At 37.4% G+C, this 15672-nt stretch overlaps 1 protein-coding gene across 7 annotated transcripts in view; it reads left to right on the top strand.

The window, feature by feature from the left end:
- Positions 1–15672, top strand: part of TENM1 (teneurin transmembrane protein 1) — a 736058-nt gene that overhangs the window by 451973 nt on the left and 268413 nt on the right. For 6 of the 7 annotated variants that reach the window (XM_054839650.1, XM_054839648.1, XM_054839649.1 and 3 more), the window contains one exon: positions 3097–3211. The exons of the other annotated variant lie outside the window; for it this stretch is intronic. The gene's annotated coding sequence lies outside the window, so the exon portion shown is untranslated. The remainder of the gene's footprint in view (positions 1–3096; positions 3212–15672) is intronic. 7 annotated transcript variants of the gene reach the window in all.

Here is a 15672-nt window from a genome sequence, read left to right as displayed (position 1 = left end):
CACAAAAAGTGGCTTTGGTGTTTTGTTTTCTTTGCTTTTTGCAACCTGAATCCTCTGTAGGACAAAGATGATGTATGACTGAAGAGTTTTAGAGAACTCCTTGACATTATTTTAAAATAATGATAAATGGGTTTAGACTGAAACAATTTTTTTTCTGCAAACTTGACAGTGACTGCAAAATACACTAAAATTGTTTAGACTTTGCTGGTTTAGGTTTCCCCCTTCTAAAATACTGGCTGTTCTGTTATCTGTCCATAAAATGTTGAGAAGCAGACCTAGATACCACTTACCAAGCTGTCTTCTCAGAATCTCTGTACCGCTTATGAGCTAGAAGTTTTTGTGGTGTTTTAGCATGGGTCAAAGGCCTGCAAGATCGAGATGCTACCTTTTACGTATGTTTTACGCAAGACCCCCTCTGTAACTCAAATATGGAGAATAGGTGTTGCATTCTGCTCCCAGAATTGCATCTAGGCCATTGATTTCTGTCCGCCTTGTGTCTTAAATGCATTATTTGTGTGCACTTTAGTTTTATAAATGCTGCAGATGCTTGTGCTGTGCGCCTGTACCTGGCATATGTCTTTGCTTATTGGTGTAGTATAAGAAGGGGAAGATTTCAGGTTTTTGTTACTCTTTGGAAAATACTTCTGGGCTTGATGATGAGCTAAATACAGCTTTTAAACTTTGCCGTTCATCTTACTTCTGAGCTTTTGAGAGTTGAGTATGGTAATTTCTCTTCTTCCTTTTTTAAATTTAACAGAAAAGTCTTTTTTTGCTGGATTTTTAAATGTATAGATTGTTGGTCAAACTTTCTAATTATGCAGCTTTAGAGGAGAAACTTTTTTTCACTGCTTGTTATTGTAGATTCTGTTCTCTACAATATATCTCATGGCTTGAAAATCAGTAGTAAACATAAAACAACATAATAAAGTATTTTCTGTTTCAGGCTATTATGTTTGATAAGCTGCTTTGCCAATCCAGTTTAAACCAGACTCTGCAACATGCACTTAAGTATATTCTTATTTGAACCCTAGAACCTAGCTTTTTCTGCTTGTCCAAGTGTTTGGTAAATCCATGTTTCACAAAAGAACTCACGTGCTATGGGATATTAAAATGCCTTCCAGTTTAGGGGGGAAAAAAACCCAACTTTATTAGTTTACAGTTCTTCAAGGTTTTATTTTTAAGCATTTTTGATCTGTAAATAATTCATAGAAGAATAAAAATAATGCTACATTACTGTTTTAGGGATATTTCAATCAATGTCTGAAGTCAAATAAGTACTATTCATAGTAAACTGTTTTCTTTAGTGAATGTAGATACTAGTCTTCTGGAGCTAAAATGGGATCAGCATTTTATCAGAATCTGTGAAAATACCATCTTCAAGTTTTTAAGTGAATGTTTCTGTGAGATTTTACAGGTCATATCAGCGGGTTTTGTTTCTGTAGCTTTTTAAATTTTTTTGAAAACTTTTTGCTTCCTTTCAAACTTAAACTATTTGGCCAGATATCTCCATGGCTTCTGGATCTTTACTTTATATTTGAACGTTGCATTAATCTCTGTCGTTTCTTGGCACCGGTTGTGGGGAAGCAATGGTTCCTCTCACTGGAAAGACCAACAGTTAGGGAAGCCTGTCTTTCATATTTGTACATATGATACCTCCAGGTATTATTTAAGGAGTTAAGGTATTTCTGTGTGAAGACTGTTGATAGTCCTCTGGAGGTAATACAGCAGACTTTGCAGAAAAGGCAGCACCACTGGATTTGATACAGCAGTGAGTCACCCAAGGAAGAATTTTAAGGCAAAATCATTTCTTTCTGATTAGTCTGTCAGTAAATGCACATGTACTGAAATGATCCGAGATGGATAGTAAATCTAGTGACAATTTGAAACTACATTTCAGCTATATCTGGTCTAAAATGAAAAAGTTTGTACACATTTTTGTCTGTATATATTCACACAGAAAGAAATAATGTTTTCCAACAGGCTTTTCTTTTTTTTTTTTTTTTTACTGTTTTTTGGTGTGCCTTTACTTTTCTGAAGTAGTGAGTTTGCAGTCAAAAGAGAGTTTAGAGACCCTTTTGTTTCAGTTATTGTTGGATGTTTGTGCTCTTTCTGTGTAATCCCAGTGAACTTGCCCTCAATACTTGAGTGTATGCACGTTGCATATCTAGTTTTGAATGTGCAGGTTTGGGCCAAATTTAGTTGCTGTTTACTGGAAAGGCTGTTTCAGAGAAGAGGAAATTGTAAGCCTAATGACTTAAATATACAAAGAGAACTTTTCATAGTCTAGATTGGCAAACTGTGGTGAGTTCAGATATACTTAAAAGAACTTGGAAAGAGTGAAGTGCTTATTGAAATTACTGTTGTAAGGAAAAAGCCCTAAATTGTTTTGTAAATGTAATTCACCAGAAATGATTTCTTACTCTGAAATCACAGAAGACTCCAGCCTCATCGTGCTCAGGGTTTCTATGGTAAAATGTTACTGCAGTTGACATAATGATGAAGGGAGCTGTTCTGGCCTGTTTTGAAGATGCAGATTTTGAATTCTCAGTAGCAATTAATACAGATCAGCAGTAGCCACGGGCTCTTAAAGGATCAGCGAGAGAGAAATGACTTAGAGCTTCCCTTGTGGTAATATACACAGGAAAAAAAATAATAAAAAAAGAGATATGAATCTTAATGAGGGTTTACATTTGTAATAGACTACAGAAGCTTCATGAAAAGGATTAACAGCAGAAGGTACAATATTTGTCGTTGTCGCTGAGAAGTTTACTATCAGGCATTTTGCTCATTGGAAATAACAACAACCTGTGGAGGTGATGGTAAAGAGTGATGTGACTAATACAGCTGGGTGTAACCAGCTGAAACCCACCGATGATCTGAATGCCTCACCAGTCTGCGAGCAGAGTGTTGGCTGCCCTTAACAGAGACAGGGAGAAGGGCGGTTAAAGCAGTTCATACATAATTCATTGTAGAAAAATGAATTTGTTTATATGTAACGTAGCACATGCAATAACAGACTTCTAAGCTGAAGCTGAGCCTTTCAACATTTTTTTCCTACAATCCTGAGAGATATTTCATTTGCTTTGTTCTTTGTAGATCTTCTAAATCAGAATAAGTATGTGATACGCATTCTAGAACTTGGTTTGCAAAAGAGACTGTTCTGAACTATGAGACTCTGATCTGGATGGAAGTTTGCCATCGTCTGTTAGAGGTATGTTCTAGACGTCTGTTTCACTTTTTATTAGCTTTTTTGGGTCTCCTGTCTAGTTTATGGCTCAATGGAAAATTGAACCAGTTTGTTATGATTAATAGTGAACAGTCCCACAGATCAGTAATCCAAATCCAGAATCCTCACGTGATAGCAGCAGATAAGACATCCACATAGGCTTCAAAACCTGAAGGATGTTTATTTTAATAATAACTTTCATTGCCCATTTCTGAATCTGTATTACTTTTACTATAAACCGTGTAAGTATAGTATGACAGCAGAAGGCGTAGCATTGACTGTGTGCAACGTCACTCAGAATATTTAACAATTTGCTTTGTACTTTAATTTTTAATAGACCTTAATATTTTTATTTTGTGTTATCTTCCGTAGTCAGAATATGAGAGCATCAACATTCATTAAATTGTCTATGGTAATAGTAAGGTCTTGAGTAAATTCATTTTATTTGGAGCCCGATTGTGTGTATGAATGCATTGCTTGGCATTCATCAACAATGAAATTAATCTGAATCTACTAATAGCTTCCATCTCCTCCAAATTTAATATGTGACTCACCCATACAAGTATTTCTGTTGCCAGAAACATCTGCTCTTGTAAGCATAAACCAGAAAATATTTCCGTATGTTGGTTTTGTCTTAATAATGAAGTTTTGGGTTGTGGATTTTTTTTCAGTAACAAATAATCTGAGAAATACCCAGAGAATGTAAGCTGAAGATGTATTCTAATGTCAGCAACAAAGATGTAAATCTAAAATGATTTTGTGTGTCTGCTGAAAACAGAGTGGATCCATTTCTGGGTTTATGTTTAGCATCCAGAGTAACTCAACTGAAACAGATTCTATACACATAGAAAGTGAAGATGAGGGCATTATCATGCCCGTAGAAAACTTTTGATATGAGTGGAAGCTAATTCTATGAATGAAGTGGATCCAGTTTGTATGATACTTTTTCTTTAAAAAGAAAAGAAAAGTAACAAGTTTCTGCTGTAGCCTTTAAATATTAAAGACCTGAAAGGGCTTAAAGTAACATCAACAAATTCAGCATTTTTGCTTTCTCTGAAATACACAATTTAGTATTTTAAGTACAGGTGAAAGGTGGTAGTTTTTTCTTATTCTTGGCAAAATAAGCTGACTTGGTAGCTAGAGATATGATATGAAATGCATTCATGGTTGCTTAATTAACATTTTTAAAAAATATAAGAATATTCTCAAGTATTCTGTTACATTATACTCCAAACTGGGGGGGGGGAAGGAAGAGTGGCTGCCTTTTGCCCTCCTTGTAATCCAAAGAACAAAGGCCAAGATCATGAGCTTAGAAAAGTAACTACTTCTTCATACTCAGGAGGTTGAGAGGTAAAAATAAATTATCGGCTGCCTAAATCAGTAGGTGCTGACTTTCCTGGTAGTGGTGTTCTTCCCAGAAGGTTTCCCACCTTGTCTTAAATTAGACTGGCTTTAAGTGATTTATACCAAATGCAGTGTATTGCTAAGTGATGAGACTAAGAGAACTAGACACATCACTTCTAGGTAGTTCCCTCTGGGAACGAGAAATCATGAGGAACGCAGAAACTGTGAAGTGCGTTGGCCAAGCATCAATGCCCGTGGTTGAAATTTGCCATCACTTGTAGGATTGATGTTTGCATATTCTTCAGTGTTTCATCTTTGCCTAAGACTGAGTTCAGATTCAGTCTCCAGTTCTGATTTCAGCCAAACATTGCAAAATTGTGGGGTTTGGGATGTCTTTATGCTTTTACATGAGAAAAATACAACTTTGGCTTCAATGCCATTTGTCTGTTTCTGTTCCTTGAGTCTATATTGTTGTGAATACAAATGGAGAGGCTGTATCTTTGTCGGTCCTCTGAGGAGAGGTTTGCACTGCTGAGATTGCTTTTTGCATCCTTACTTTCTGTCTGTGTCTTCAAAAAGGACTTAAATGACTTCGGTACAGTTCTTTGGATCCTTGCCATCTCTCTGATCCACGATGCTAAATGCTGTAGGGGAGTCTAGGAGTACGGGAACAGATGTCTGCTTACCATTCATCACTGCAGAGAGATTTGTGCATCAGTGTTGTTGAGGCTGATTTCTTTCTTCATGCCTTGAGCAGAATCTTGACCTTGCTGGGGTCTAGGAGAGTAGCTGGCCATCAGGCTTCAGCTAGCACTTCTGCTTTCTGAATTGCAGATTGCTGTCAGATACCAGTTAGAAACATCCAGAATACATTGGTACTGTCTTCAGTATTGGTTGGACTAAGGTGTGCCTGAAAAACAAGGGAGAGAAGGTTTGCCTCTTCTCCCATCCCGTTTGAGGCAGCGATCATTACAGGCACGAGAAACAAGCTGATCATTCCTCTTCCATCAGCTATAAAACGCATTGATTATGTTCAGATGATTTTGTGGGGGTGGGGGTTTTTTGAATGAGGAGAGGATCTGTGCTTTTGAGAAGCTTTTTCAAAGTTTCTGTAATCAGTGGAGCTCAGTTGCAGTTCCCCACTGTACAGGGACGGGCGTGAGTTGGGAGGGAATTGAGGTGCTGTGGCTCTGCCGTCCTCTCCAGAAACCCTGAATGCGAAGACTCGGGCAGCCACTCACCCAGGCCCTGTGGAACCCAGGCAGGTTGTCACTCTGGCGCATGAAAACTTCTTCATCTCAGTATCTGTGCGTCAGAGGATCTTTGAGGTTAAATTACTGTGAAGAAAAACCGGAGGATCTTTCACGTCTGCGTTTTCTTTCAGCTATCAATAGAAATAACTGGATAGAAAAAAGGGATGAATGTTACATTTTATTTTTGCTTGTCTAATCAAGCCCAGTTGTGATATAGGACCAAAGCTCTCAGGGTGGGGGGAGTGAATGGAGGAGAACCCTGAACTTCTGGGGGGTGATTTCATTTCGTATGCCATCTTGTCGCTCTTTTGCTATATGGTAGCAAATAGCAATCACATTTCCACTCCGGTGGTACCTGTAAGTCAACAGTGCCTCTGGGATCTTTCACTGTGAAAGGTGCCATATAAATGTAAGGCAATGATATTATCTTTATTATCAATTAAACTTTTAGTGCTCTGACAATCTGGCATGCAAGGTGCATCAAATGAACTCTGGCTGTGATTATTTCTAAACACTATATAAAAGCAGATCTTGCTATACTAATCAAATTGAAAAGGAATAAGAGGGCAACTCAGTTACGTCAGGATAAAAATCACTTCAGTGTATTAGAATCTGCACAGAGATATTGTCATTTTGTTGGGTTTTGGTTTGTGAGGTTTTTCTGGGGTTTTTTTTGTTTCCAAGAGATTTGTCTCTGTTTGCAAAATCTGAGCCAGCACATCCTTTATCTCCAGGGAGTTACTATAGCAGGATTGTTGATGGCATTTTTGTAAGAAATTATACCGGAGTTAGCACTGGAAATGCAACTGTGTGCTGTTGCAAGAACTTGAGACTTCATTTTGTTAGAGTAATATTCCTCTCCCTCCCAAGGATGTGTTATTTTTAGGATGATTATATTTCACACTTCTATTTAGGTTCAAGATATTATAATTAATGTTTTATTTCCAGAGCTGTTCTCTATGCCTGCCTTCACACATATGCATGTGAGTGTTACATGTGTATTTTTAGGGCTTCTGTAGATTTTACACGAGCCTTGTCTACATTGTAGTCTTTCTTAGTACTCAGAAAACACACTTTATGCTTTGTACAAGATTAATACATTTAGCATAAACTAAGTTAACTACTAAGTTATTGTTCCTCCTTAACTTTAAACTGGAGGGAGGTGTTTTTTACACGCTGTTACGTAGCACTGCCTTTCTGGTTAGAGGTGGCTGTGCATCAGTGAAGGATGAAGTAAATCAGCATACCATGCGGTGTTTCTAAAGTGTCAGGTAGTGCTTTTGAAGGAAAAAAAGATTTTACATTTTTTGGTGTAGCAGTATAGCCACAATATATTTACCGGAGTTGTCTTGCCAGTGCTTCCTTCTGGGGGAGTTTCTCTCTCTTCTATGCTTCATAACATGGTATATTTAAAGAATGTTTTCAGTTGTTCTTTTTATAAAAATAAAGTTAGGTTAAAAATGGCTGTGCAAATGAAGATTCTCCCATCCAAGAGTATTTTCTAAGCCAAATTCTGTTGGGGACTTGTGTATTTCTGTAACAAGTTTTCTGTCTGTAAAGGTAACAGCAGATTTTCTGTAGAGGTGTGTTCTGCCCATCTTCTCCCCACCCCAAAATGTGTGTTAGCAACCTGCGGAAATGGAGACTTAGCAGATCTGATTAGTTCCTGGATCACTATGAAAAAAAGTAGATTGATTTATTGATCCTTTTTTTGAGTGTAAATTACTGCCATCTTTTTTGCTAGAATAGCTCTCCTGAGCATCTTCAGGTGGATAGCAAATGAAGAGCTGTCTAGTGATACGATACTTTATACATTTTCAGGTAAGCGAAAGATAACAAACAACAGCTAGCATTTGAGACATTATGTAGATTTATATCACACTTAGAAAACTTGGAGTTCTTCTGTAAACTAATGACTGGAATATAGTCACCACATGTATGTGGTTCTTCCTCTGCGAAGGTTTTTTGTATAGGACTATTTTTATTCCGTCTGTGACACTCACTGCTGAATTACACGTAGTTCTTTGTGAATTTCTGCATGGGTACTAGCAATCTTTTTTTTTATAACTGAATAATGCATAATTCTCACTCTGCAGGCAAGAAATAAGATAGAGAGGATGGGGCAAATATTTCTAAGCATCTGGTGAATTTACTAGGCCTTCATGAATGATAAACCTGTTAGGGTTACCTTAATAAGTAGTTACTACATATTTTCCATAAATTACCCCTAATAGCTTTCTGGTAGGGTGTAAGTAGATAGGTGGATCTGCCTATACTGTGAGGGTGAGATACACGAGTAGAACACAAATATGTCAATGAGAGGAAAATGTAGATGAGTCTTTTATTCTACATACTGATTTCTGGCACAATATTTTGCCTGGGAGGCAGTAAATAAACAAACAAATGGCCAGCCGAAAACTATATAAATCTGAATGGATTCCACAAGGAATAGGAGGAATTTTGCAGTCTTTCTGACTGCAAAAAATCCTGTGGTTTCCCCGTGACAAATGTATTTTACCGAAGCTTACTGCAGTACCAAGGCTATGTGTTTACCTTCACAAAGTAGTGTGGATTGCAATCCTAGAGACATCGTTTTTCATCATCTGCAAATATGAAAATAACTTCAGTAAGCACGGCAGCCTGATTTACTGTTATTGAAATGCTGCCATCTCGGGATGTGCATCATGTATATCCATGTTTGAAAAACAAGTGAATAAGGAGAAAGGAGAGGGAAGGAGGAAGGACTTTAATTTGGAAGTATTTTTTAAAATAAACCAAGTATTTCCCACCAGGTGGAAATGTAGTTGAGAAGATCATTGCTGGTTACTGCCCTGCTGTTTTAAATCTGACCAACAATACTGCTGTTACATGTACATATGCGTATTTTGAGTTTTAGTCGTTCAACCTGAAGATGGTTGCGCTATGCTCTCGATTAAAACATGTATTCAGTTTGTCTGTTGAGCTCTCTTAGAATAACAGTGCTGTTCCCTTAGCAGTTTTGTGGCAGTGCAAAGATAGCGCTTCAGATAAGAAAAACTGGGCTGTGGGTCTACATATGTGTGTGTATTGAGATCTGTCAGTATTTATGTATGCAAATTTATGAAAGAGTTTGTACACTTTTTAGATGTTAGTCCTGATGGATTTTAACTATCCTCATAACACTTGAAGTAGTTTGAATTACGATATCACTTTTGATGTTATCCAAGTAATCTGTAAATCTCTTTCATTTGTATGCCTCTTTTATCATATTTGAACCCTAGCCAATATGTGACATTGCTTTTAAACTGAAAATTAATGGAGTATCCAAAGAGAAGTAATACAGGAAGCCTCCTTCTCTGGTCAGCTGTAACCATGGTATCTGAAACATTGTCCAACATAACCTCTTTGGTGCCTTCCCGCCCCCCCCCCCCCGCAAGAGCTTTTATCAAAATTTTTGCAGCTTTCCTGTTGCACTGACACCCAAATTCATTTCTTATCAGTTGAGAATACACAGTAGGATTTTTCTTCATTTAAAAAAAAAAAAACCATGCCCCTGCTGAAAAGGGAGATGAATGTAGTTCAGAGAATAACAAAAGACTATCTGTGTGTCTTGAATGCTATCTCATTGTATAAGCCTGTCTCTTTGAAGGTTTAGCTTTTCTCTATAGACCAACAGCATGTATAGAAATGTAGGTTTAGTAGCACTAGGCTTTCTAGTGCTATTCTTGTTTGGTGCAATAGAAGTTTAAAAAAAAACTATTTGGAAAGTGAATTAATTAGTCTGTCCTGCTTTGTGATAGCGAGCTGTTACGGAGGTATCTCAGCTTTAACAGGGCTCTGGGTTTACTGACTGTGGCGAACACCATGTAATCTGCAAGGTGGCATCTGCTTCTTGGCTAAAGCTCCCAGCTGAGATTCTGTTTCCGATAACCAGTGGCTTCTTCTCTGACCTCGAGGGAATCACATATCCTGGCTGTACCTCAGGAGCTTTTCCTGTAAAGTACCAATTTTACATCCTCAACCGATACTTTCCCCCCCCCCTACACACACCAGTTTTGGATGTGAGACTCAACATAAGACACGCTAAACAGGTAACTGTGTTTAAAGTTTTCTGTTCAGAAATTGGACTTTTTCTGCATCGTGCTGCAATATAAAATTTGTTTGTGATGACAAATGAGTAAAAGGTTCAACACCCCTAGAATTCCGTAAGTGCCCCAGCAGCCATCTGGGCTTCACAAGGGACAAGAACAACTCTTCAGTCTTCCTGAAAAATCTTTTGGTCCCCAAGGAGCAGCCATGGTACATGTTGTCCAGTTGACCATACACCAAATGCACGTGTTTGTGTCCAAATCCAACTGGTATGGTTTGCGGTCTGTCAGGGAGAATTGCTAAAATAATTTAAAATATCATGATGATCCATACATATGTTTTACTAAACGCATATGAACCAGAGAGTTTTTACTTGTACGTAGTTGGAAAATGGTGTCAGGTAACATTTAAAACAAAATGAAGCAACATGTGGAAAAGCAGCCATAGTGGTATAGAAATTGTCTGGGCATGTGCGTGTATGTAAACACATATGCTTCGTATGTTACACATAACAGTGTTGCCACCTATTGATAGAAATTTAAACTTCACGTCGATGTTTAGAACATATTTTTTTCCAACATAGCTAAGGTCTCCTCCTCCTGGTGAGAGTGGCAAAGAAAACGTGTATTATTTGTGGAAGAATAGCTCTTATAGGCTCTGATAATACCATGGCGTTATAAAGTAATGGGTGCTGTTCAGAAACCAAGAATGGATAAGAGTTATCAAAGAAATCTAAAGCTGCTGATGCTTTTACATAACTTAGATGTATGATCCCATTGTCCGTGGCAGCTCTTTGATGAACGTAGTGAGTGTGTCTGGTCTGCACATTTCAAGCTTATCTCTAATTTTCACAGGGATAAAACGAACAGCGGAATAACTAGCTAAGTAAATTGAGGCAATATTTATAAATGTATGACTGCTTAAGCTGTACTTCAAAAATGTGTTTAGAGTCAAGTTGTTCTGTATTAATTGTACTGAAGAGGTGATACAGGTTTTTTAGAAAATAAACAAATATCCGTTGGCATTAAATCTGATACTTATGGTGAAAAATGAGTAGTATTTGGAGAATAAAAAGCTGGTTAATCTACATTCCTGTTTGAGAAGACTGCTTTGTTCTGAAGAAAAATGTTTTCATTTTTAGAAAACAAATGAAAATTAATCAGAAGTTATCCAAGACATACTCAGAGCATTTCTGTAAAAAATTAATGGGAAAACGTGAGTGGTGATTTATAGTTGGGGGAAAAAAAATTGACCAATGAAATATTGTTTGCATAGCCATTAAGATACATATACACATGTGCAATTGCGTGTCATTCTCTTAAGCAATCAACATTTATTCTAAATTAGGGCTGTTTTCAATATTTATCGGTATTACCTCTTGGATAAGCCCCCAGATTTTGGAGGTGTGCAGTAAATTGTATGATCATATTTTGTCTTCCCTGCCAAACACAGTTCATTTTCCTGAATATTGCTTTGCTGCAAATTAATCCAGCCTGTGATCTCGGGTGAGAGTGAGCGTCTTCCTTCAGTTCCTTGCATGGGTCAGCCTGAAAACCACAGAGCAGATTTTACCACTCCATTAGACAAGGTACAGCCAGGGATGTTTTCCTGAGGACATTCCCATTTCTTTGCAAAAATTTTGGCCTGAAACAGTTGTTGGATACTAGCATCGTATACTTTTTCTCCTTTCAGTAAAATGCTGCTTTTCCACGGCAATTCCTCTCTGACAGTCCTAGACAAATAATGACCACGATACCCACGTGTTAGTAGTAGCCCTGGGGTTTTTTTTCTGTCCCCTTGGGCTCTGTGTTTAAGGATGGATCCTGTCCCCAAATGCGCAGGGAAAGTGCCAGCCAAGTTGAGTCTTTCCTTACCCTGAGCAGTTCGAGGATCCTCTAGTTTATAAGAGCACTTCAGAAACAGTGACAGTCATGTATTTTCCAATATCCAAATGCCAAAATGCATATTCTGAAGCCTTCAAAGATTGTCTGTTTGTATTCCAAAATTGCATGTTCTTAAGACATACTTTATTTCATTGTAAATTGAGCAGGATTATGCATGAATGGTCTGATTGGCTTTTTTCAGTACCATGAAATTTTAATGCTTTTCTGCAGGGGGGCTGAGGTAAATCTCAGGGTTGGTAGACGAGAGTTCCTGTCGCTCTTTCAGGTGAAGCATAAGCAAAAATTAACCTCTGTTGCAGACTCCGAGAGCTGAAATGTGGAACATTATCACGTGTTCCAAACACCTTGCGTAGCAATATGTAGCCATCTGAGCTATATACGGGCGGTATACCTTCAGTTTGATTGAGTGTAAACAAGAATGAACCTAAAATAATGGAAGTGAAGCAACAGAAAGATCAGAAAAGATGATTGAGATGTGTAGAAAGCCAAACAGGGAACATGAGGGCAACATTGGGTAGAAAAGCATTTCTAGGTTTTTGGATAAAAAGAGCTGCAAAAAAAGAAACTTATGAGTAAAAAAGATTCTTACTCATAAATTCAGAGAAGTGCAATTTTATGTATTCATTGTAAAATAAATAGACACATCAATTTGGACTACTTAGGTGGTCCCAAACCTTTATGGCGAATGGCACAATATTTTTGATAGGCAAGTGCAGCTTCTTAGCTGCAAGCTAAGTTGAATTCCACGGCAGACTTTTAATTTCTGATTGTAGTTCTGGGCAGTTGGTTATATCTGTATCAGCATGTCAAAATCAGCAAGTCATGAGAACTGTATGGCCTTATCTCTCATTTGTCAAAAGTTGATAGGAAACATCTGCATGGCTTGTTCAATCTGTTAACTGTATGTGTTCATCCAAGCTTAACTGACAAGTAAAATGTACCCAATAATATTAGACTACGGGAATGACCTTTGCTAATAAGGCAATCTAAGTTACATCACACGTGGTGTACACTAAGCCACTTCTAATGAAATGGTATTTTGAAATGGCTCTGTACTGTTTAGTCCCATTACTATCACTGTAGATAAAGGTGAAGCGGCATATTTTCTTGAAAGCAATCTTACATTTTACAGGGTGTAATTCAGTGAATAGGTAATACGGGAAGAATTTTTTTGTTGGGCACTAATGTTATTTTCAAATATGGTCTTGTCTTCTGGTTTGGAGGAGGAGGAGAGGGGAAACCTTGACACTTGTATGCCCTAGAAGTTGTTAAGGCTTCTAAAGCACCTTGTTTGGGGGTTTGTTGTTGTTTATTAGGAATGTCCAGCATTATAATATACCATTGTCTGTAAAAACCACCCTCTAAAATAATAATGGGTTTAAAATTTCTCCTTTTAAGTACTCTAATGCAGTGGAAAAAATTAGTGTATGTGGTAACATATGAGAGGTGACATTTTATGTACATACTTTTTTTAAAAAGAAAATTGTATCATTGTTAATCCTCAGACCTTCAGCAGAACTACGTTCAGACCTCAGTGTCGTATCAGCAGTCTCACGGCCAGGGAACCTTTCTATGAAGTGGGAGGAGAGGGGTTGTGATATCTTCAGGATGAAAGGAGAGATGCAGAAGGGAGCATAAAATTTGGAGCAACAGACTGCCTGTAGAAGAGAAGTGGTTCTGAAATTTTTGGGTCTAAATTAATTGCTAGTACAAGAAGCTGCTGTAAGAAGAAAGGACTTTAATATATTCTTGTTGAAATACTTGTTTATCTTATTTCAAATGACCGTGAACTTGAATACCCAACTAAATGCTTGTTGTGAGAAAAAGGATTAACATGGCAACAATTGTAGCCCTTGATAGCTTGCTTAAAGATCTTGGTTAAATCTCTTATTAGATTTAGCAAAGATATTTGTTTCCTTTACCAAAATGATAGGTTTAGTGTCTTGCAAGGGAATGTTTGATCGTGTATCGTATTATCTATTCGTGGATTAAGCTTGCTGAGCTGCTGGAAAACACTGTGGTAGTCCAGAGTTCACAACCTTAATCTGATTAGGCTGTTTCTGATGATTAACTTGGACTTCTTTCTTTCTTTCTTTCTTTCTTTCTTTCTTTATTTTTAAATCTGGGAGACCTTAACTTCTTAGGAATCTGTGCATCTCTGCTGAGATCAACCTAATCCTGCTAAAAGAACTCTGAATTACAAAATCTAAACAGACTGTGGAGTTCACTGCTTAATGTGACTCAATAAGAAATAATCTTTCATTGGTTAGGAATAGAGAGCACTAAATACTGAACTGAAAAACCTGACAGTCCAAGAGTATTGTTCTTTATTTCTTTAGTTATGTTTTTGGAATAATACGGACCTGATAAAAAGGACCACCTGATACAGGCTGTGCAGTACCAATATCCCAATATTAATGTCCCTGTCAGTGGGAGTCAGCAGCAATAGATTTCTACACATTTTGTCATCATTACTTACGCTTTTTCTCAATTGATCCACGTTTGCTGAGCAAGATACTTCTTGTGGGCAGAATGCTTCACTTTTTACATGATTCTTAAATGTTCCAGGTAACTTTCCACAGATGTATTTATTATTGCAGTTTAAAGATTAAATTTGTGATATGAGAATTAATATCCAGTAGCTAAAATATGAACTGACTTTTAAAGTGGATAAGGGAAGAGCAACTGATGTCATGTACCTGGGACTCGTGCAAAGCACTTGACACTGTCGTGCATGACATCCTTGTCTCCAAATTGGAGAGGCGTGGACTTGACGGATGGACCATTCAGTGGATAGGGAGTTGGCTGGATGGCCGTGCTCAAGGAGTTGCGGTCAATGGCTCGATGTCCAAGTGGAGACCAGTGAGGAGTGGTGTTCCTCAGGGGTCAGTATGGACTGGTGATATGATTCTAAGTCACGCAGATCACCAAATGTGTTGCTTTCTTAGCTTGTCAATGCAGACAATACATAGAATCACGGAATCGTTTTGATTGGAAAAGACCTTTAAGATCATCCAGTCCAACCATTAGCATAGCACTGCCAAGTCTACCACTAAACCATGTCCCGAAGCACCAGATCTACACATCTTTTAAATACCTCCAGGGATGGTAACATTTATGCTAAAGGTTACGTTTTATTATGAACACCAGTATCGCTCCCAGATCCATTTTCCATTTTTATGTGTTAATGAAAATGTATATTAAGTTTGGGTTGTTTGGTTTGATGTAAAAAGGCATTTGATCATTATTAATCATTTATTGAGCATTTCTCATAACCATTTGACTTGGAAAATGATGATCAGACTAGATTAGCAAGTTGAAGCTTGATAGATAAACACATGGTACTCATTAATTTAAGTATTTAACTTTCAGTAAATATGATAATGTTGATGACAATCCAGATTTCAGCCAAGATAGATATGCTATAAGAATGCAATTTCTCATGTTTTCTTTTATGTTTAAACTCATCAGGGAGATAAATTTACTCGGTGTTTTGGTCAACTGATTAATTTGGGCTCTGTGTGCACCAACATTTGGATGTTATCCAAAAAAAAAGTAATGATTTCTTAACTCACTCGTTAACATTTTGTGTGCCGCAGACTTTCACTGAAATATTAACTTGTCTTTTACTTTCCTTCTACTGAATAGATAAAGGAGGATTTTTAATTCCAAACTCACCTAATACAGTTTGTTATCTGAATTACTTTTGGACTGTAATATGGCTTAAGATAATTTAAAGCCAAGTTATTGAAGTAGTTCAGCCTCCAAACATCCGTGGTTGTAAAGTGGACCCTATCAGGCTGCTGCTAAGACACTTTTTTTCAGTGTTTCTCCCAGTGATTTTGTAACATTTATCTTAGTTCTCTTATTTAAACTT

The sequence above is a fragment of the Grus americana genome, chromosome 12 (genome assembly GCF_028858705.1).
Source record: "Grus americana isolate bGruAme1 chromosome 12, bGruAme1.mat, whole genome shotgun sequence".
NCBI classification, from domain to species: domain Eukaryota; kingdom Metazoa; phylum Chordata; class Aves; order Gruiformes; family Gruidae; genus Grus; species Grus americana.
This window is presented reverse-complemented; position numbering and strand designations above follow the sequence as displayed.